The following is a 24,866-nucleotide window of genomic DNA, read 5'->3' as shown; positions in this document are numbered from 1 at the left end:
ATCAGGGAGGATACTGTAATGTGAACATGAGGAGCTTTCTCACAATAAACTAGAAACCAACAAGATATAAGCTGTTCTTCAGTAGTCTGAAGTCAATAAAGACAAGAAAAATAAGTGATTATAATTGTATACCATTACCTTTACTTGCACTCACCTATGTGTGCACATATATGAACATTAAACTTACTGTCAAGTGTCACTTCTTCAGTCTAATGAACATTTTCTTTTTTTTGATAAAGCAAGGCTGTTACCCAGGAGTTCTCAGTAGTTAGTTTTTTACTTGGTAATGTGTTTTGTCTCCATTTTTGAAAGCTAGTTTGTAGTATATAGGATCCTTCTAGCACTTTTAATGTGCGTCTTACTGTTTTCTGTATTCCACTGTTTCCCACTTTGAAACACAGTGCCTTTCACACTTGTCTACACATTACCCTGCCCTTCGAAAACCTCACATTTGTTTCTCTTTATTGTGACTTGGAGATTTTTCCTCACCTAAACTGTCAGCAAGCTACTGAGAATATCTCGCCCGCACAGCAGAGCCTGGCAAGCTGGCCGTGGCATATTTGATATGCCCAAAACAGTAACAACAAGTCTCACAATGGAGATGTTACTGGTGCCCGCTCGAGCAAATTGATGAGCAATGGGATGACAGTGACAGTGACTGTTTCCAACTTGAATTTATTTTTGTGGGGAGGGCATACACAGAAGTGCTCAGAAGTTATGCCTTTCTTTGTATTCAGAAATCACTCCTGGTGGGCTGGTGGTGGGGAGACCATATGGGATGCCGGGAATTGAGACCAGGTCAGCCTCATGTAAGGCAAGCACCCTTCCCGCCATACAATCTCTCTGGCCCCTGCCCTCTACTGTTTCTACTAAGTCAGAAGCAAATCTTGTATTTTATGAGTCACTTTCCTTAAACTATTTTCTAGATTTTCTGTCTTTCAAAATTTCGACCATAATGTATCTAGTTGTGGTTCATTTTGTGTTTATTCATTAGGCATTTTACGAATGAAATATTTTTAAAAAATAAATTTTGGGAAACTATCAGCCATCACTTATTTTTCTGCCTCTTTTTCTCTTCTATTTATGGTATTCCACAGTGACATTCAGTGGTATTCTATTTTTTTCCCCAGTTCTGTTCATTTTTTTTTTCATTTAAAAATTGTCTTTGTTTTTTTGATTGCATAGTCATTTGCAATGTCTTCAGGCTCACTAATTCTTTCTGACAACTCAAATTTAATATTGAAGACCTCTGAGGAGTTTTTCATTTTAGTTATTATATCATCAACTTCAGCATTTCCATTCTTTTTGTTTTTAATTGTGATAAAATATAACATGAATTTACCATTTGATTTTATATATATACATATATATATACATATATTTTGGTGTTGGTCCACAACCAGCAGTCTAAGGGTTTGCTCTTAGGTCTGTGCCCAGAAATCTTCCCTTGCGGAACCAGGGGATGTTCGAGGCAAGTTCCTACCCGTTGTATCATCGTCCAGCTGTCACCATTCAGTCACTTTCACTTGCACAGCCCAGTAGCACCAATGTTTGTTCTGTCACACAAACATCACCATCACCCACCTACAGAATACTATTTAATTCATAAAACCAAAATCTGTATTTATTGAATAGTAACTTCCAATTTTCCTTTCCTCAACATTCATCATTTTATGAATTTTACTACTTTAAGTATGTTTCATGAATAAAAGTCACAGTATTTGTCTGTGACAAGCGAATTTAATTTAGCAAATGTCTTCAAAGCTCATTTATATCATCTTTTATAGCACATTTTGTTTACTCAACCATCAATGGGCTGCTTATATCTTTTATCTATCATGAATTTATGTATACAAATAACTCTGAATCCCTGCTTTTGATACCTTTGGGTACATATCCAGAAAGTGGACTTGCCGAGCCAGTTATGTTTTGTTCTTTGAGGAAATATCATACTATCTTGCATAGAAGCTGCGCCATTTACACTTCACCAATAAGGCAGAAGAGTTACAATTTCTCTATATCCTAGTCAACATTGGTATTTTCTATTCTTACTTTTATAGAAGCAATTCTAATGGTGTGAGATTATCAGTTATTATGATTTGACCTGCATTTCCACAATGACTAGTGATAGAATATTTTCGTGTTTTTATCAATCATCTGAAAATCTTCTTCAAAGAAACGTATTTTAAGGCCTTTATCCATTTTAAAGCCAGATCATGTGATTTCTAATGAGCTGTAGTTCTTTACCTATATTTTGGATACCAGCTCCTTAACAAACATGTGATTTGCAGATGTTTTCTTCCATGATGTAGGTTGCTTTTTCACAACATTAAATTCTTTGATGCAAAGAGGTTTTTAATTTTTATGTAATCCAATGTATGTATTTTTATTGCTTTCCTTTTGATATCATATTTGCATGTGGTACTGCATTTTTATTGTCATTTCCTTTTAGAGATAGCATCTATTTGATTAATCACTACCACCATACTTTTCTTGGATGCTTTAAGAACAGGTTTTCTTCAGGTTTTGAATATAATTTATAAGAGCTGTTTCTAACTCTTTATCAGCTAAGCTCAGTGTACAGAGGGAGGCTCCTCGGAAGCAGTCTCCATTGTATGCTTTATTTCTCCCGTGTCACCCTCTCCCCCTTTCCAGTTTCCTCACATACCTCACAGTTATTTGTTGAAAAATAAACATTTTTGAGAATATTATAGTAACTCTGATTACTGACATGGTTACCCCTTAGTGGTTTGTTAAATTTACTTGGTTGTACTGATTCTGAAGTTTTTCTCCTCTAAGGTACAAATGCTTAAAGTACACAGAGGTTTTCCTCCTTTGTATATTTTAGTCAGGCTTACAAAGGATTGGCCAAAAGTTGTGCTTAAGCTCCTGTAGTAAGATTTTCATTCTCTGTCATGAAAATATGTATGGCTTAGAAATCATTTGCGTAGTTCAGAGATAGAAGAAAGATGTGAACACAGGTGGTTTCTCAGAGGAGCAGGAGCTGTTATAAACTCTGCCTCTGTGGGTGGTCATGAAACCCTGTGTATGTGTAAATATCACAAAACTACATATATCACTAGAGAGAGTTAATTTTACTAGACACAATTCTTTTCAGCAACCAGAAATTGCCTACTGCTCTTACACAGGACTCAATTGATCATTTAAGTTTTGAAATTCACTACCTATTATTTAATGGGAAAATAGAAAAGAAGACTTTTCCTATGAAAGATCTGCTCACTGAAGAGAACGCTCAGAATCAATAAAATAAAGATATTATTATTATTATTATTTTGCTTTTTGGGTCACACCCAGCGATGCTCTGGGGTCACTCCTGGCTCTGCACTCAGGAATTACCTCTGACCATGCTCAGAGGACCATATGGGATGCTGGGAATTGAACCCGGGTCAGCCGCGTGCAAGGTAAACACCCTACCCGCTGTGCTATCACTCCAGAACCAACATAAACATTATTTTGATACTGAACAGTATGATAATTTTGAGCCCTTTATATTACTTGATCAAAAGAAATTCCTTCTAAATTAAACTCCAAGTAATTTTTCTTCACGTGTAAGGACTTCTGGGTTTACCTGCTACTAACAAGTCTCCTAGAAGCCTGAAGACATTGTGACATGAAGATCAGAGAGACTCCAAACAAGTTGAAAGAAAAAAGGCAAAACCAGGCAAAAGAGTGACAATATTCTGCTCTACTCACCACCCTGATTCCATGACAATCTAAACCAATCACTATAAAAAATATTTATAATAAAATATGAACTTACTTCAACTACCAACCACTTCAAATGTTGAATATACACATATTTTCTTATTTTGCTTTTAATTGTTGTTAGAGTAAATATGAAACAAATGACCAAAAAGAAAAAAAAAGAAAAAAAGAAAAACAGTTCCAAATCTTTCAATTAAGATTTATTCCTCTTTGATATGCTTTGTGGTGCTTCATACATCAGTGTTCACACTGTGTGTAGTAGTGCAATAGAGCAGAGAAATTACTGAATTATTCCTATCATAACTTCATAGGAGAAAGGGACAAGATGGTAAAGAAAGGAGATGAAAAAAAGAGCCTTGATTTTAGAATAAAAAGATGTTACTAAGAAAAACTGAAAAATCAGGTTTCTTAGTTTCAACTATTCCCAAAAGCATCTTTTTTGAGAAACAAAGGAACTGAAGCAGACAAAGCGAAAATATGTACTCACTGAGACTGGCAAGAAATTAACTTCAGTGTAAATTGAGTTTAATGTACCAATCCTGTTGAAAGTGGATTTTATTCAGTCTTAATCTGAACCTGTTTCCCAAGTAAATACTCACTTTAAGTCAGGCTTAGGAACATACTTCAAAGACAGACCTTTTAAAATAACCATCCCAAGTACTTATCCTCCTGTGTCACCACACAAAGTGGGCAGAAAAGGAGACCTACTGTTCTTGCTCAAGATTTTTGTAAATCAACTGCCACCAATACCAAAACAGTTACCCAAAATAACCTTCTGATTAAGGTCACAAGGACATTCTAGCACCATTTGGCAGTAATCATTGAGGGAGCAATATTCTCTTAAAGTGCTGTCACCTTTAGAAAAAACTAGTGAGACACACTGATACTACAAAGATAAGTGCTCTGGAAATACTCGCCAGCTCACTTGTTCTTTCCATCAGCCCTCCTCACTGTCACTCAAGATATTATTTGAGGTCTCTAACACATAATTCCCTTCATGACCCCAAATTTAAGATCTCTAATGATGGTCTTACAATAAATAAACTTATGTGGATAATAACACAAAAGTTCATGACCTAAAATATACTGATTTTCTCTCCCTTCTTTGTTTTCTAAATCACTATCTAAAAACCTGGTCAATCTGAGGTCAGACTACAGTTGACTGAACATCCAGACCAACAGTAAAAGCAGACCCCTGCTGAATACTGTCCCTATCACAGAATTAGCAAATAACAACTGCTACAAATAAATTTGTGTGGGCCTTTTCCTAAGAAATAAGGTCTCCAGGCTCTGTGTTAAAAACAAAGCCCAAAATTTCCATTGTAAACATATGCCCATGCAAAATTTTAATAAATATAGACAAGTAGCACTGTGGCACTGTCGTCCCATTGTTCATCGATTTGCTCGAGTAGGCACCAGTAACGTCTCCATTGTGAGACTTGTTGTTACTGTTTTTGGCATATCGAATATGCCACGGGTAGCTTGCCAGACTCTGCCGTGCGGGCAGGATACTCTCGGTAGCTTGCCGGGCTATCCAAGAGGACCAGAGGAATTGAACCCGGGTCAGCCTTGTGCAAGGCAAACACCCTACCTGCTGTGCTATTGCTCCAGTCCAGTACCCACAAAATGAAAAAAAAAATTATTTTGTTTTGTTTTGTTTTTGGTAACACCTGGCAATATCCAGGGGTTACTCCTGGCTCTGCACTCAGGAATTACTCCTGGTGGTGCTCAGGGGACTATAAGGGATACTGGGGATTGAACCCAGGTCAGCTATGTGGAAAGCAAGAGATATACCTGCTGTACTATCTCTCCAGCCCCCAAAATGAGTAAGTTTTTTTTTAAGCTCATTATTACACAAGTTACACATGCTTACTTCAGGAAAAAAAAAACTTGGGAAATGAAAAAGAAGGTGGAAAAATATGTTATTAGTCATGTTGCAGACATCAACTGCTTACACCTGGCAAACAACAGTCTGGTTCCAGGCACATGGATGCAGCATGTGGCATCCCTTTTAAGGAAGGAAATAAAGGGCCCTGCGATGGGCTTCAATAGAGCGTGAGGCCTTGGTGCCGGGTCCCCACCCCGGCCCTGGGTGTGGCCCCTGAAAGATGGCTGCCAGCTTCCAGAAGTGGCTTACAGGAACCAAGATGGAGGACAGCTCAGGAATTACGGTGCAAACCGCACAGGTGAGGACACAGGTGTCACCAGTGCCTCTGGGTCCCAGCAGGGAATCATTAGGCCCAGGAGGCTAGAATCCTCAGAAAGGGCCCAACTGGAGGATGGCCTTGGGAGTGGGATCCTTCAGCTGGGTTTTGAAAACTCTTAGCTCTGCTCTGTAGAATCAACTGCACTTTCCATAGATGGTTTTTTTTAATGCATAGTGTTGAAAGTCTGACCACCATAAATTTTTTTTGTATGTGTGTGTTGAGGATTGAACCCAAGGCCTCATCCACACAAGCAAAACATGGGCTCTGCCACCAACCTACAACCCAAGGCCCTAACATAAATTCAACCAGCATCATATTGTTATTTATGGGGATATTAATCAGTAATTCTTATGCACTCTAATAATAAAGGAGTCCCCCTCCTTTCTCTTCATGTTTATTTATTTCTGACTAACCAAAATATAAGAAAATATATTTTATCCAAAACTATAAACTACTCTCATTTTTAATGACATATGTGGCTGAAACATAAGATTGATGTTATAAACACTATTATTTTTGCCAGGGTTAAATGCCAGGAAAGAATTACTATTTTTAATTCTTCTTTATATAGACATGAAGATAGCCTTCTGCTTGAAATTATCAAGAACACAATCAATTAGGAATTTTCACAATTTGATGTATAGCTCTTGAGAGCTTGTGACTTTAAAAAGATAATATTTTATGTCATAAAATACTTTAGTGCGTTAAAAATCAAATCTCTGCCCTCTGGACTGGTGAGACATATTTTTCTTTCTCTCTCTTTCTTTCTTTCTTTCTTTCTTTCTTTCTTTCTTTCTTTCTTTCTTTCTTTCTTTCTTTTCTTTCTTTCTTTCTTTCTCTTTTTTGGGTCACAGGCAGCTATGCTCAGGGTTCCTGGCTCTGTACTCAGGAATTACTACTGGTGGTGCTTGGGGGATCATGTGGGATGCTGGGAATCGAACCCAGGTCGGTCATGTGCAAGGCAAATGCCCTCCCCACTGTGCTGTCACTCCAGCTCCAGAGACATATTTTCTCAGTGTGCAACTACCACATCACTGGGCCTCCTGCACCCTGGAACACACAGATGGCACACTCCTCTCTAACGTGACAGGCTCCTGAGACTATGGCCCTCAGTGCATACACTTGCTACCTTTGTCCCTCCAACTCCCATTACAATTTGAGCCTGACTGCCCTCATTTGTCTTTTCTCACTTCAAGGAATGTTTAATGTCCTGTAAATGTGTAATTAACAACAGCATTCTTCCCATCCCTTTTTTAACTGCTAGACTATCTGCCACAGTGCCTAGATAGGGAGGGTTTTCTCCAGAGATACAGTGTGTCACTCTGGTTCAGCAGCTCAGGCAAGCATGTCCTCAGAGAACCCTTAGGTTCATAAAGATCCTAATTCTTCCTTAGGATCACAAAAAGCCATCATTGTACTATGCTATGCAAAGTATAACAAACAGACACAATCTTAGCAACTCGTGTTTTCAACCCAAGATAAATTCTGTCACACAAAAGTACAAAGGAAACATATAGATAAAGTAAAAAGCATAACTAAATTTACTGATATGTGCAAAATATGTGCAAAAGAGTGAAGCAAGGGGTAGAGGGACTCAGAAGGTACTACCTTGGGAAGGATGAGAATTACCAATTCCTAACACCAAGTGACTAATGACATGGCAGAGGACAGAGCACTGAATAATTAGTCCCTGCTTTGTATCAAGTGCCTGCGATGTGCTGCAAATATAACAATGTCTCTGGTGAAGCTGCTCATATTGGAGTGGAGGGTAGTACACTGGGTAGGTTTCTTGGCTTGCATTTGGTTGACCCAGGTTCAATACCCAGCATCCCATACAGTCCCACAGTCCTGCCAGGAGTTACCCTTGAGGGCAGAACTGGGAGTAAACCCTGAGCACCACGGGTTGTGGCCCAACTAACACCCTCCCCACCAAAAATAAAACCCCAAAGAAATAGGTCCCCATCCCCCACAAAAGCAGAGACCCAACAGTTTTCAAGCACTCCCTGTGCTGTACTCTCTTTGGGGCCTCCCGCTTTGTCCCCTACTTTGGGTGTCAGGTGCAGAGTCTCAGGGCAGGGGTCAGAAAGCATTCACGAGCCACTCCCCACTGCTCCTCCAGTGGATGAGACAAAGTTGGGAAATGGGTAGAGTCACACTTTCCCTGCAATCACCCAGACTTCTGAAAAGGACTTCCTGAAGGGATCAGCTAGTCAGATGTTCACACTAATCAATCTGGCCAGCAGCCTGCAACCTCTAAGGATCATGGGCAAACATGAAAGGGCCCTCATTTTGACCTCTGCCCAAACTTCACTTCAGGTACTTGTGGAAAAGTTACACAAAGGAGGGAATCTCTTTAATAACATGTGGTAATTAATCTAGAGACAATGTGATAACACAGTATGACTATCAAATCTCATCTGATCCTTATTTGAAATGTGCGCTGTCTCCACCATTTAGTTCAGAAAAGTAATTGCAAAATTTTCATGGCTAATTATTAATCTCCCAGTGACAAAAAAGAAAACCAGAGCAAAGTCAGAGCTTAGAAGGGACTTTGAGAGGTCATTTATCTCCTGATTTCAGAGAAAATAGTAAAACACTAGATTTTAGATAACATTAGGAAAAGAAATGTACATTTTTCAGTACCCAAATCCCCCAGTTCATAACACTGCTCAAGTTGATATTGAGTAGATCTATGCTTTAGTATGCACTGGAGCCACGGGGATGAGGATGACTGCTGGGCCCACCAGTTTCTGAAGCAATAGATCATGGACGGCTGCTACTGACGCTGAGACTCAGAGTCTGCACTGACGATGGCTGAAACATAACCCTTATATTCACAATGGAAACAGTTAATAGTTGGTTGTCATTCTTTGATACTGAAACATACATATACTTGAATAACTATTCAGTTCTTTGGTCATTTTCTTCCCTCCAACTAAAATAATAGAACTTCCTTAATGTCTTATTATAGGTATCAGTTTTCAACCCTTTAATTATCTTTTGAGGTTCTCTGCTGAGCCCGCTCCAAAACTTAGTAGGAGAGCCACAAACTAGATATAGAACCTGAGTCAGAGACTGGCTAAAGCGGAGTATAAAGAGAAAAGTGACTCACAGATTCATACAGTATACTCCTCTTTATTCACTGCTAATACCTGAGTTTGCCTTATTAGCTCTTTCTGATTCATTTTCTTCTGTGCTGTCGTTCTTTATGAGTTACAGTAATGCTGTCATAATACCAGTCTTCTGAGAAGCTCAAAGAAGTTCTCTAATTTAACAGTTGACGCAACATCCCAAACCAGCGTAAGGTTAGCTAACTTGTTAAATGGCAAATCTGCTTAAGGAGGAGAGCCAAAGTCTGAAACCCCATTTCAAATTTCTATCATATGAAGAAAGAGTCCCCGTCACGTACAGGCTTTGTATCAAGCACATCTCCTTTCTCTAGCTCTAACAGTTCAGACATGGATGACAGGACTATGAGCTCTTCCTCTGGGAGGGGATTCTGATGGAGAACTAGCAAGGTGGAAGAAGCTCCAGAGCTGGTTTCTCACCCAGCCCCATCTCTTCCCCAAGAGCCCCATGTCTGGCCTAATACTACTTGGCAGCAGCCCAGAGGAACAGAAAGCTAAGCCGAGAGCTACCTACTACCCACCCCACTCCACCCTGTTTTCCTTTCATTCTCCTCTTCCTTTAGCCAGTTGACTTAATGTGCATGTGGGGGCCGGTCTCTGGGTAATTTTAGCATGTGAGTACTTTGAGAGTAGGAACTATGCTTTCTTTGTGCATTGTATGTATTCTGGGGAGTATAAAACCAGCTGAATTCTAACAGCAGGCCAGTATGTCCAAGAGAAATCAGCCTTCCCACAGGCTCAGATCTCTCACTGCTGGGGACTTGTGTGCAAGTTGCGAGGCTGAAGCTTTCCTCTGCTTACTACTCCTGCCACTTTAGATAAAATTGTTCAAACTCAATCTAAAGCAATTATGAAAAGACTTTCTTCTGAAAAGGACCATCCTAAAGATGTGGTCACTGAGCCCCTGCATTCTGGCTCCAAACTGAAAAATGACTCTGTAGATGACTGGCCTGCTAAAAGAAAGACCCAGAGTCTCCTCTGCATCCATAAAACAAGAAAATCACAGCAAAGAAATCTACTGAAACCAAGCGCTGCTTCATCAGAGCCCGTGTCTAGGACTATTTTAAAAGGAAACAAGGACCAGGACTGGCTGGTAGGCTGCCAGTGAAAAGAGCTTAAAGAAGACTAGGGTTCAGATATGCAGAAGTTACCTCAGCCAGAGGTCCTGCATAGTCCCCCAGACCACAGGGCTGCCGGCTGGCCTCAGCATCCCGCCCCACATTTAGATTCTAAGCTGAGCTCATAGTGATTTGTCACAACCAAGGCGAGAACTCACCAAACGGAGCCTCTCCTCACAAGGAAATCATAACCAGTATCTCTTCCTGAGGCTCATAGGACAAGTGAAAAGAATGGCAGGCACAGCAATCAGCAGAAATTCCCATACTGCCACTTGATAACTGAAAGCATCTCCCCTTCACCGCCACATGCTCTCACAGCACATAAAACACCCTGAGAGTTTATAAGCATCTTAGGGACTCCTCCTAAAAAACACACATGCTTCCTAGTAATAAAAACACCTATGGAAACTCCTCATAAATAAAGACAAAAAAGCTTTTTTATTTTTTTCTGGAATAATTATAATTAATTGAATAAACAATATTTATTTGAAAACTATTCTGAAAACTATCTAATATCCATCACCAACACTAGCATACTTTTAAAAACACTACACTAAAATCCTGATGGTTCCTTGTTAACAGTCAAAAGCAAAAATAAGTACATTAATTCCTTTGGATAGAAGTACTAAGAAGCATACAGAACAAAGTCCATTGTACTGCTGAAGAGGACATTAAAGACAGTTCTGTTACAATTAATCTGACCTGCTATTTTCTGCTCAAAACTTTAGGTTTTAAAGATGTTTCTTTCTATAAATACTCCAAGAATTCACTTCTATTTTCCCTTCTTACATTCTTTTCCAACTAAATGCACCACTGAAACATTTCCTTTCATTGTTAACACTTTAGGTCATTTGGATTTTAAATCAGACAATACATAATAATAAAGAAGTCATTAATAAAGCTTTTCAAAAATAGAAAAAGGCATTTCAGGGCATACCTCCCTCCTGCACAAAGATGACAGAGACATGGACGCCTGCCTGGTAAGCAGTTACTATCGTATCTATTAAAACTGCTCCATTAAAAAAATTTTTAGAAGGAATATAATTTACCTGTTAAGTAATAAAGAAATTCCTGCTTGGTCTGTGTTATAAGCAAGCTGTCTGGTATGAAGCCATTACACTTTGAATTAAAATATGCTTCAAATTAAGTGAGGTGATTCAAATTTAATTTAAAATATTCTATGTCACGATCTGTCTCCAAATGTAAGTAGACAATGATTTGCTTAATTTAGAGCAACTGAGATTAGAGTGTCAAGGCCTTTGGCTAACTTACAGGGATGTTTCTTTCAATTACTTTCTTCAACCTTCCTCTTAAATTTGTTTTTAGAGTACTTCTTTTTAGCAATATATAGGATCTATTTTAAGCACAAAATTCTCTTTAAGAAATAAAATCTATTCATTTATGCATTTTACAAAATTACATTTGACACCCCCTTTATTTCTGCAGCATAAACCTGTAGCTCAGAGTAAATAAAACAGGAATCCACATTTTTCCCTAAGAGGTTACCACAGAAATAAAGCTCTGTGATATAATCATTTCTCCATATCCAGTATTTTAACACATAAAATAACTATTTACAGATTACTTTTGATGAGATAAAAATAAGAATCAAACTCTTTCTGCTGGGAAACTTCAATAAGGCAGATTCTTGCAGTAGATCAGATATATTTAATAAAAAAATCTTTTGCCACCAATTCTGAGAATCCACAGATTAAAAGTTACTGTGACAGCAACAATAGGAATATTTAAGGAAAAAAGAACAAAGAGAAATCTTGAAATTTCACCCAGTACTTACAAATACTTTCAAAAGAGATTCTGAACTGCAATTCTTCTTGAGACTGCTCTCCCGATCATAAATACAATCTGCAGTCTAAAATAGTTATCCTATCACACCAGGCCGAGAAGTCACATTTCAGCTAACTTCTACTTGGGTAAACAGTTTTACAACTCATAGAACAAACCCCCGGCTAAAATTAACTGCGCCCGAGCACAGGCAGGAACTCGCTGATTTGCATCATGTGTGCTGGGATTTATTCACTAGGACAACATTGGTGTCCTCTTAATGGGAAATTTGGCCAGGGGGCGTGCTCTGGGGAACAATACATAGCATCACGATTATGCTAATTATTGAATTCGGGCCAATAATACTAACTTCTTTTAAGTTGTTTTCGCAAGTACAGACAAAGAGTAAGCTCTTTTTCACAACAGGCGTTCCCTTGATTTTTAAGCACATTCAAATCCAGACTGAAAAATCTGGCAACAAGGTGGCAGTACTGTATGCTTTTCAGAGGGAAAGCAAAGGAAAAAGGCAGACTCTCAGATGATTTGAACAGGGTATTACAAGTGGGGCTATTGACATAAAACAACATCCAACACAGAGCAGTAGGTCTATCAACATGTACTTTTAAAGAAAAAGGCTCCCTATCTTTCCCCCACCCCCCATAATAAACTAATTCCATTTATTTGCTTTTTTGGCTTCAGTTACACCTCCCAAGGAGCTGCTGTGAGGACACAGGTTCACTAATAAATTACAACTGTGAACAAATATCTCAAATATTTGCATAAGGCATCATCCTGGCAAACAGCATTTTGAAGTACATTCAACTGCCTGGCTAGAACTGCTAAACTGTCCCCTACAGGTGACTGACCTAGAGAGACGGATTAAGCACGGTGGACTCAAGTTAGAGACCCCAAGTATATAGCTACTTTAAAAGAAATTTATAACACGAAACTTCCTTTAATATAACTCCCTTAGCATGTATAACTTATATAAAGACAAACTGCTTAGTATTTATGCAAGACCACTTTTAGATATTTCAATTCTGATGACATACCTGACTTATTATTGAATACTTCCTTTCATAAAAGAGACTGAAGAATATTACAAACATCAATCAAATCTCCAAACACCTCTGGCAGTTGTGATTTCCTGATTTCTTTTTAAAAATGAGTAAACAGAAATTCACTGACTTGTCAAAGGCCTCTCTGAAAAAAACCACAGGCTTCTTAGTTCCTGCCTTGCCTACCTCTGTTCCACGCCCTCCATGTGAACCATGTAGTGATCACCTACACAGCTTTTCAGAGCCATTTGTTTTTTTCCAATTAAAAAATGTCATAATGTCAGTTTAGACTTCAAGAAATTGATTTTACTCAAATTGATTTTACCCAAATCTCAGGTCTGAGCTTCCTGAAGGTTTTTATGACACAGATCCTGGTTCTTATGACATACCCATGTCCTCAGGGAGCACAGTCCACCTGTGCATGGCAAACCAAAGTGGTAAACAGATTGATTTTCACTGGTATGAGCTGGTCACCACTAGCACAATCCCCCCTCCTGTTTGGTTACCCAAATTGTTAGCTGCTGGTTTGGGATTCCACCTCCAATGTCCAAGCAAGCTTTGGCAGATGTAGCATGCACCTGCTCTACCCCAGGGAACTGCAGCTGATGTGCACTCATACCCACCCCACCCCACCCCCAACTCACTAGAGGTAGGCACGCTCAACTTGTGCCTAAAGTAAAGAAGTGACACTTCTTAAAGATGGCTGACTTCTAAGTAACATGAATATTCTCAACGATCCTCAGTAAGTTTATTCTTTTGTTACTTGGTCATACCCGTGGTGCTCAGGGCTTACTCTAAGCCCTGCTCAGGGATCAGTTGGTAGTGCTTGGGGGATGCCGTGTCGAGACAGGGATCAAAACCATGGCTGGCCTTCTGCAAAGCAAGCACTTGACGGCTGTACTATTTCTCGGTTCTACTCTGGAATTCTTAATGCAGAAAGAGAACACTGTGAGGCTATTTTGTACACAATTTTCCTTATCCTATCATAGTAGAATAGAAGAGTTTCTATGTGAAAACATTTCTTTGCTAAATCATAAAAAAGAAGCGAACTGAATGTGTTAATGCTTGAGATTTTGTACTAAAGTTGAATCCTACATCCACAATACTAAAGGCAGAGGATTCTGAGCAGTTTTCTAATTCCTCATATCAAAAATGTTGAAAAGGATTTCACTCTTGATGGCCACACCTACTCCAAAATGCAATAACCCAAGAAACTTTCAAAATAAAACAGTGTATCCTCCAGTTTACATTAGTCATTCTGCCATCTCCCAATTCATCAGTACAATTTAACTGTAATCTTGTTACAGGCAAACCTAAGAGGGGAAAGAACAATTTATATACATTTTAAAAACAAAGTAACTTCTTCTCAACTCTTCTCAAGAGTTTTTGTGGGGTGGGTGTTGGAGGAAGGGTCCCGGCCTCCACCATTTTGGAATGTGATCATCTATGGGCTCTTAAGTCCAAATCTGTGTACTTGGACTAATGTGCATTTGTGTTAATGAATTAACCTTAATATTAAGCAGGTGTGGGGAATGCCTAGAAGATTTAGTACATTTTAGGAATTCTTCAGAGCAACATAAATTTATATTAAGTAAATCAAAATTATGTCTGCTTTTTTGGGTATTTGGTCCATACCAGGAAGTGCTAAGGGGCTACTCCTGGCTTTGTATTTGAGGGACAATGCATGCTGGGGATTGAAGCAGGGTTGGCCACATGCACAGCAAGTACCTTAAATCCAGTACTATGTCTTTGGCTCCAATAAACCATAATTTTTTTTTTTTTTGGTTTTTCTGGGTCACACCTGGCAATGCACAGGGGCCACTCCTGGCTCTGCACTCAGGAATTACCCCTGGCGGTGCTCAGGGGACCATATGGGATGCTGGGAATCGAACCTGGGTCGGCTGCGTGCAAGGCAAACGCCCTACCCGCTGTGCTATCTCTCCAGCCCCAATAAACCATAATTTTTAAGTTGATAATTTTGTATTATCCATGAATGTTGTTTTAAGTATCCAAATGGCTCTTGGCAAAAAAAAAAAAAAAAAAAGGCTCCCCAGCCCTAGCCCTGCACAGCAACTACATCTATACATTCCAACTTTCTATCAGCCACATTAAGAAATTGAAAGTAATCAGGCAAAATTAATTTCAATTTCAATGACAGATTTTATTTAACTCAACAACCCCAAATACTATCATTTTAAATGGATATCAAAGGAAAACTGGAGCAGACTAAAGGAGGAGAAACTGTACGTTAAAAAGGAGAAAGTACTATAAGGGACAAACCAAAATGAAAAAGGAAGAAAAAATTCCTCCCACAGCAAGAAATTCAGTTAGAAAAGCATGTAAGATGCTGGTTCGGGGCACAGCAGGAAGAGCCGGGCCGTGTCCCACAGCCATAGAGGCAAACAAAGTGTGAAGACTGTGAGCTCCAGGGCACAGTTCATGTTTTAAACAATGCTTCTTAAAAAAAATGTAAAAAACATTTTGTCCATATTTGTGTGTGTGTGTGTGGGGGGGGGAGGCACACCCAACTGTGCTCAGGACTGACTCCCGACTCTGCGCTCAGTGGTCACTCCTTGTGCTGCTCCAGAGGGACCATACGCAGTGCCAGCCTCCTGCAAGACAAAAGCACCTTCCTTACCAGTTGCACTGCTGCTAGGACCCAACGATAGTTGTTATTGTGTAACTATTTCTGAAACATCTCAGAATTCTAAATCTTTTCTTTTTTTTTTTTTTTTTTTTGCTCTTTGGGTCACACCCGGCAATGCACAAGGGTTATTCCTGGCTCTGCACTCAGGAATTACCCCTGGCGGTGCTCAGGGGACCTTATGGGATGCTGGGAATCGAACCCGGCTTGGCCGCATGCAAGGCAAACGCCCTACCCGCTATGCTATCACTCCAGCCCCAGAATTCTAAATCTTATTTTGGAAACTTGGGAAAGTCAGGGGAGGTCATTTTTTTTCTAAATTATTTGAAAATTATAACTAGAACCAGCAGTATAGTCTCTGTTTTGTTCAATTATTTGATCCAAATAATATCAATGGTAAGTTTGAAGAGGAATGAAAAGGGGCAAAAAAAAAAAAATTGTATCATTGGGGCTGGAGCGATAGCACAGTGGGTAGAGTGTTTGCCTTGCACGCGGCCGACCCGGGTTCAATTCCCAGCTTCCCATATGGTCCCCTGAGCACCGCTAGGGGTAATTCCTGAGTACAGAGTCAGGAATAACCCCTGTGCATCGCTGAGTGTGACCCAAAAAAAAAAAAGTATCATTCCCAGTGGAGAATAATGTGAAACAGTCAAAGGTTTCATTTTGAAAAGAACCTCATCCATCCTCCAGGGAAGAAAGTCCTCCTGGAAGAGAGCTGTGGAGTTTCAAGGCCTTGGGCTGACAGCACTGCACCCAGCAGCGAGGCCCGAGCACCCTGGTGAGGCGGGGTGAGTTTCCTCTCCAGCACTGCAAGAGGCAAAGCCTACAGGACGAGCCGGAGGTCTGGCATGATGAGCACTTGGGGGCACACTCCTCCGGGCAGTCTCAGCACCAGGGCAACTTGGGATATTTACTAAGAGGGATTAAAGCTCAAAACTGCAATAAATAAATAAATAGCTGGAAGGGGATGCAAATGATTAAACATTTTCGCAAAACCCAAGGTGTGAACTCTGTGAAGATTTCTGTAGTTTTGACAGCCTTCCCAAGTTTTCTTTCCCACCTCTTGTTGCTAGCTAATAGATGAATCAGAACTAGGGTCATAACAGAAATTACCCATTTTGTTTGGGAGTAGTTGGTTCCTGCTTCCCAGGACCAATAATCCACTCTCACTTTTCAAACTGAAGCTGGGCCATGCCAAAAGGACATAGAAAAGAACGAGACAAATACCTTTCACATTCAAAGATTTGAAAAGTGCGGGGTCTTTGGGGCTGTCCTCTCTCGCTGCAGTTTGCCGACCCCCCTGTCCTTTCATCTGAAATGGCCCTGGCTAGCCTGCTGAGGAGCTGACTTGCCCCATGTGATCGAGTGCTGTGCATGGGTGCTGTACTGCTCCAGTCCACAATGCAGGGGCCACCAGGGCCACACTCTGCAGTGCTCAGAAGGTCGTTGGGGCACAGATTCAAACCTGTGAGACTCCTGTCAGAATTACTTTATCTCCTGGCCCCAAGTGAAGTCCTTAAAAATGAATCAGTGACTACCTTATTTTTAGAACTCATAATCCTTACTACCTATCTTCACCATACCAACTAACATGCTTGTCTCTCCAGCTACTAAAATATGTCTTTATATATTAACAAAACTGTAATAGATTCTAAGGATCAAACCTGTTTTCATGCACCCAACATTAGCCTTCACTCAGAATGAAATGTTCTCCTCCACTGTGAAACTGGGGATGTTCTTTCTTTCTCTGGATGTAACAATTCTAAACTTCCTGCTTGAAGGGGCTAGAACTGAAAATGATAGGTGAGACCTGGTTGCCAGAGTCAAGTAACTAATGATGTAACAGGCTAATTAAGAACAATATGGACCTTTATTATGTATTAATATTCACATTAATCTAAGTAAGAAACAAAAGCAATGTAATTTGAGATTTTCAGGGAGAAAAACCATCAGATTTAAAGCCACAGTAATTCAAGGATAGACTGACAAAATCTTACTAGTAACTTACTAGTTACTGTCTAATTTGTCTTAAAATGGTCATATGCTGAAAATACTTTTAAATGTAGTTGTATTACATCGATCTATTAATAAAATATTGAGTTCCTTCTATCTTTAAGATGATCAAACTAAAGATAACATATTATACTTTAAAAATATTGTTGATATTTGACATTCTGCTACACTGAATATCAAGTAGTCTTACACAGTAGCTCCTTAACATCAAAGCACAAGAACATTCAAGAATAATGTCTTCAATCAATGCTTCTGGGATTCTTTTTATCTCATCAATGTTCTAACAAAACACTATCCAATGAAACTATGTTAAAGATCTGCTGTATGCTTATTTGATTAAAAACCTCTCCCATGGATAATGCAAAGGTACTTTTACTCATCATAAATCAAACTTTATTGAAGATCCTCTGTTGGAGGCTAGAATCTGAAGTAACAAGTTGTTTTAACTTGCTACTCATAAATGACAACCTCTGTGTACTTCATTCAATTATAGAACAACTACTAAGAATTACAGTAACACTGAAAACATGGAATCTAAGCCTCGACCACTGAACTTCATAATTTGCCTTTAACAGGTGGCAAGTTTGGGGTGGAGTAATGGGAACACTGGTGGAGGGAACTGATATTGGTGGTGGGACTGATACCAAAATATTGTATGGCTAAAACGATCAATAATTCTGTAAATCACAGTTCTTTAAATAAAAAAGTTATTTTTAAAAACTACCAAGAATCAGGTAATCTAATTAACTTCCCAAATCATTAGTATACTAGCACAAAGTATTTATTTTTGTTAGGTCAATTCACATTACTTCACAACTAACTCTAAGTTAAGAACACCTAGCCCTCTGCTAAGAGTTGGTATAACTTGGCTCAATTGTACAAACAGGCTATCCTCTAGCTCCACTACTTTCTAGCTTTGCAACCTTAGGAAAGTTAGTCCACAGAATTCTCTGCCCGTCTCCAAAATGAGAATAAGAAGCCACTTCTGAAGATAGTTACAAATGAATTCATGTATATAACATATCCCACTCAGAACAGTACTGGGCATGGATTTTTTAGTATATATTTTAGTTATAAAAAGTAGCAATGAAAGAACAATATCTGTGCACCATAGTTAAAACTCTACTTTGGGGTTCTAGGTTTTAGGGCTTTTTCCAGATCATATTTCAGGTGGAAAGGAAATTTGCAAGGTAAAGCTGGCAGCAGAGTAAGAGCTTGAATGGTTGAAGTCACCAGTTTTACTATTAACAATTTCAGCAAGCTCTCATGGTTACTGTCTTTCACCCTTCAAGTTCCCAGCATCTATTTATTTTGTCTGAAGGGTAGACGACCCACACTGTAGTAGAATATAATCCTTTGTACTGATTTATCAAAAAACTTGAGAGATTAATTTACTTTTTCACTTTTTTTTAAACTGTGAGTGGATGTGAACTGCTCTTAAGAATATGCACTGTGAAATGCCTCCTTTCCAGTCAAGCAGTTCAAAATCAAGTTAAAAGATAAAACATTCACAACAGATTCTAATTTCACCTGACTATAAGAATTCAGAGGGTGGCTAATTTCAACAAGAAGGAACGGTTTAGTCTTTCAATGATAAATGTACATGACTGCATTCTTGAGCAGTCACTACTTCATTTAAAACAGATGCTCCAATGACTGTTTTTCTAAGTAGCAGTAATAAGTCACAAACCAAGGATTAACAACTCAGCTCTAACTGTAACAATCCAGTAATTATAATACTCTTAGAAGTCATTCTCAGAAACATCATACTTCTTATTTCACAAAGGTCCTGATTCAATTTTGAGAAGTGTGGACAATATTCCCAGGATGGACTAGAGAGATGAAATAATGGACAGTTAACTACTTTTAAAGTAAGAGTCGATTTCTTGTTTTTCTTCACATTCAAGTCTGTTTCTCCAACAGCCAGGAGAGGGTGCACTTCCCAGTAGCTCTTTGATTCATGGTTTTTTGTTTTTTTTTTTTAAATGAACATTTTTCTTTAAAAACTGATGGAAGAGTTCTTGATAAATTCAGAAGAAGGTCTTTTAAAAAATATTTTAAAAATAACAAAGAATGTAAGTTCAAGGGTGGCATAACAAGTTCTAACTTTTTGATTATGAACAAAAAACTCTTGTCCTTATCACTATAAAGATTATAAATATAAGATTACAAGATAATAAGAAACCAGTTAGAAAAAGGGTATTCTAGTTGCTCATACAGACCGTATCTGAGCAATGTACAACTAAACCACAATATCAGATTAACACTTACTGTTCTTTGTATAAATGTTAAATAACCCATCTTTTTTTTTTTTTTTTTTGGAAGAGTGTGGTGGTGGGCCAGTGTTCAGGGAAAATAATTAAAACAAAAAGCAAATAAGCAACCAAATACATCTCCCAAAAAACATTCAAAGACTCTCTCTGAAGTCATTTAGTAACCTTGATCACAATCATCTTTAACTTGAATTAAACCTGGACACTGAGGAAGCAGGAAGAATACATCATATTTAAGTTACAGTTCTTTAGAATGTGTTGGACAGTTCTGAGGCACACTGTGGGGCGGGAGTAATATTAAAAATAGCTGAGAGGGACTAGGCTGCAGCTAAAACACAAAGGCCAGGGGTGAAATCAAAATTAGAAACATATAATATCTGGAAAAGAGTCCATATAAGGTTATCTGTAAGTCAGTAACTAAGTTAGGAGAACTCACTGGACAAAATAAACATCATCTTAGTAATGGCTGCTTCTCCATGTCTCCCTCAGAAATCTCTAGAGTCTTAGGAGACAGAAGACATGACTTCATGCTATTATGTGCAATAATGTTTCCAGCTGGCCTGGACCGCCTAGTGGGAGATGAGAAATTTTATAATAAAAGTTAAGAAGGCTCTAACAGGCTAAGTTTCTGCAACACAATCCTAACCACATCCAGTACACCGCATCACACTCTCCACGCCCGATGGGCTTTCTGATGATCCCAGCAGGTTGCTGCGTGCTCAATCTCATTTATTTATTCACCAAACTTTCAAGGAGCTTAAGTATAGTGCCACACACCGAAGAAATTATATACATATGGATCCCATTTTCTAGAAGTTCAGTATAATGCAGAAGACTAATGTCCTAATTATTAGAAAACGGTGTAAGGACTCCCTTGAGGAGGCTTGGGGACAGCAACGAGTGAGCAGAGAAAGGTTTAAGCAGAGGGATCTATCAGTAGAGGCAAGAGAACAGGCAGCAAATTCAGACTGCTATTAGGTTACTGTGGTCCTTCTATTCCACATCTAGCAATTATCCTGTATCTGTGAGCATCTCAACTCTGGCTACATTAAAATCTCAAGGAGCTGGAGAAATAGTACAGCAGGTATGCCTTGCACATGGCTGACTTAGATTTAATCCCCGGCATCCCGTATGGTCCTGAGCCTGCCAGGAATGGTTCCTGAGGACAGAGCCAGGAGTAAGCCCTGAGCACAGCTAGGTGGGAACCAAAAACAATAAATGAAATAAAATGTCCTAAGAAGCTTTCAAATTACTATCAATGCCTAGTATATGTATTAAGCAGTTGGTCTAGGCTGGAGCCTGGGATCATGTTTTCAAAAAGCTTACTACACAATTTTCACATGTAGTTGGGGCAAAAACGGAGTCATAAGGTGGTGAAGTAAAAAATTTTTTAAAAAGTTAACTGGACAACACCCCCAGCCAGATGTAGAAATCCAAGGACTTTCCCAGAGAAGGACAGACTCCTCAGAAAAGGAGAAAGTACCAGAAAATGCATGAGATTATGAGACCATCAACAACACAAAGATTTCCTGTGATAACACCCAGATTAACTTTTTTTTTTTGGTTTTTGGGTCACACCCGACGATGCACAGGGGTTACTCCTGGCTCTTCACTCAGGAATTACTCCTGGCGGTGCTCAGGGGACCATATGGGATGCTGGGATTAGAACCCGGGTCGGCCGCGTGCAAGGCAAACGCCCTACCCGCTGTGCTATCGCTCCAGCCCCCAGATTAACTTTTATCTATGCAAACATCCAGAAAAGTTCATCTGAGGCGCTGTATAAAAGATCCTTCTGAAAGCCATTCTTGGCTTCTTCTTCAAGCTGGTGTTCTCCTTGAACACACATCTGGCTTGCTTGTCTGTTTCTAAATGCTCATTTTCACTCAGAAGGCTGTGTTCTCGCTTTACCATGCAATTCTCCCATTCTCTCCCCTCACGTCTTTCTGATAAGCTTCAATAAAAAATTTCTTGCTTCACCAAAGGAAAAAAGCCAACTGGACAGTAAGAGAAGCAGATTAGAGGCATAGAAAATAAGGGAGGAATGTCAGTATATAGGTTGCTAAATACAAGTGAGAGATAAGCTTAATGTGTCCCTGACTTGTATGAAAGTCATGGGTTATACAAATGTATGTATAATATCCTATCTAAATACTTATCATCATCATCATCATCATCATCATCATCAACCCGTTGATTGTTGAATTTCTTGAGCGGTCTCAGTTCGTCCTAGCCCTGGGATTTTAAAAGCCTCTCTTTACTCATCCTTTCCAATTGTGCCACATTGGAGGCTCTTTCAGGGTCAGGGGAATCAGACCCATCATATCATATCATACCCTATATACGTATATACATATATATACTCTATATACATATCATACCCTATCTAAAGGTGGGGCTAAGGAATAAGAAAGACTTCAGAGATACAATCAGTGGCACCAATGACTCTGAGGTGAGGGGAAAGGTGAGGCAGTGAGGATGACACCACCATTTCTAGCCTAAATGGTATGAACAACAACATGGATTATGCATTTACTTATGTGTCAGCAAACATACTAAGTACTTAACAAGTATTTATCTCACTGAATTGTTCCAAATCTATGAGCCAGATCACTTTCATACCTATTTCATAATTGAAGAACTGAGCTTTAGAGACACTGAGGAGCTTGTTCTAGGTCACATGGTGCAATGTGGTAGAGCAGGTATTTAATCCCAGACAGACTGACTCCAAAGCTGGTGCTATTAACTTCTGCCTGTACTACCTTCTGGTTAAACAGGAAGCACTCAAGCAGATGTAGGTTTAGTCTGAGAGGAAGAAGGGATGGCAATACTGAAAGATTTTTATTATGATATGCTCAAGATAAGACACATACATGACAGTATACGTCAAATCAGAAAAAAACAAAGCTTGAGACAAGAGGACTAGTAATATACACCCAAAGTTCTCTCCTTGTGCTGGTGCCCCGAGTGTGCCTTCTCACTGGCCTCCCCTCCTACCCAGGGAGGAGCATATACAGAGGTCAGATTGTCTCAGAGGAGCACCACTCAGAACCCCAATTTCTCCAGGACTATAAACACAAATGCAGGGGCAAGAGTGTATGGAGCTCATGGGACTAGAGCGATAGCACAGTGGGTAGGGCATTTGCCTTGCAGATGGCTGACCTGGGTTTGATTCCCAACATCCCACAGGTCCCCCGAGCCCCACCAGGAGTTATTCCTGAATGTAGAGCCAGGAGTTAACCCCTGTGCATCGCTGGGTGTAACCCAAAAAGCAGAAAAAAAAAAAAAGAGTGTATGGAGCTCAGTGCTAGAGCACAGGCTTTTCCTGTGTGAGATCCTGAATTTGATCCTCAGCAAACTGGGGAAAAAAGGAATACAGGGGGGCAGAGCCACAGGACAGCAGAGAGGGTGTTTGCCTTGCACGTGCCCAACCCAGGCTCGATCCCCAGCATCTCATAGGGTCCCCTGAGCACAAGTAATTCATGAGTGCAGAGCCAGGAATAACCCCCGTGCATCACCAGGTGTGACTCACACGTCACAAAAGAAAAAAAGAGGAATACAAACCATGGTATTCTAAGTATCAGTGGCTCCTCATTTTCTATAAGGCTATAAATATGAGATATAGGGATTATTTTCCTTTTAAAACTTTATATAATTTCTTACAATATTTTTCCATTTCCAAAACCGACTAGATTTTTATATTGTCTTAGAGTATAATATCTTTGTTTCAATGCACTTAATTATGAGAGAGATTTTCATTGCTCAGTATATAAACTTGGGTGCAAATCTATGTTCATGATAAAGCATGACACAAATTTTACTAAATCTGAGTCAGAATAGAACAATTAGTCTAATAGTACATGTGGGTTTCCTGAGGCCACGATGAGGCCAGGAAGTGATGAAACTTCCTTTTTTACTTTCTATAGTTTGAAAAAAATGTGTTTCTTCTTTCTAGAGAAACAAAAATAAAGCACACTCCACAAGTCTACACTAGCTACTTAAGGTTTAACAGCATAAAACCATATGCACTACAATTCAGGTCAAACCCCTATTAAGACTGCAAAGTTCTAGCTCCTCTGAAATATCTGTCCTGACAATCATGTAGTCTTTGAGTCAAAAGCATTCTCTTTTATTAAAATACTTTTAAAGATCCTAAAATATCACCCTAGAATTATTTTCATTTTAGAATTAAAGTACGTGACGGGGGCAGAGAGATAGTACAATGGGAAGGGTGCTTGCCTCACACATGTTCAACTCAGGTTGAATCCCTAGCACCCTATGATTCCTGAGCCCCATCATGAGTGATTCTTGAGTACAGAGCCAGGAGTAAGGCCTGAGTACCAATGGGTAGGACCCAAAGTGCCCCACCCACCAAATAAAAGTGTAGCTAACAGAAAAAATATGAAAATCTAATAAAAAATGCTTTAAAATCCTATTGCACAACTTTTCACTTAACACAGGAATCCCTCCGATAGGCTGTATCCCAGCTACCCAAAGCTATGAAAGGGCTCCACTGACTTCAAAACCCGGGCCCACACCTAAAGAACTTCTCACCAGAGTTTACATCAAGTCAGAATTATTTGCCTTCAAGTTTTCATTTATTTTCTAATATATAATTTTCTAATATATCAGCGGGTAGGGCATTTGACTTGCATGAGGCCAACCCAGGTTCGATTCCTCTGTCCCTCTCAGAGAGCCTGGCAAGCTACCAAGAATATCCCACCCGCACGGCTGAGCCTGGCAAGCTACCCGTGGCATATTCAATATGTCAAAAACAGTGACAACAAGTCTCACAATGGAGATGTTACTGGTGCCCGCTCGAGCAAATCGATGAACAAAGGGACAACAGTGCTACAGTGCTACATATGTGTTTGTGTGTGTGTGTGTGTGCTTATACCAACTGTTACTCTATTGGGCAGC

At 39.5% G+C, this 24,866-nt stretch overlaps 1 protein-coding gene across 5 annotated transcripts in view; it reads right to left on the bottom strand.

The window, feature by feature from the left end:
• The window catches only part of SLC20A2 (solute carrier family 20 member 2), a 113,140-nt gene that overhangs the window by 68,910 nt on the left and 19,364 nt on the right, over positions 1-24,866 (bottom strand). Inside the window, exon 1 of one of the 5 annotated variants that reach the window (XM_004606835.2) lies at positions 11,975-12,187. The exons of the other annotated variants lie outside the window; for them this stretch is intronic. The gene's annotated coding sequence lies outside the window, so the exon portion shown is untranslated. Of the gene's footprint in view, positions 1-11,974; positions 12,188-24,866 lie in introns of those variants that run through there. 5 annotated transcript variants of the gene reach the window in all.

Source organism: Sorex araneus, chromosome 1, assembly GCF_027595985.1.
Source record: "Sorex araneus isolate mSorAra2 chromosome 1, mSorAra2.pri, whole genome shotgun sequence".
NCBI lineage: Eukaryota > Metazoa > Chordata > Mammalia > Eulipotyphla > Soricidae > Sorex > Sorex araneus.
Note: the sequence above shows the minus strand (reverse complement) of the source record. Positions and strands in the feature narration are given on the sequence as shown.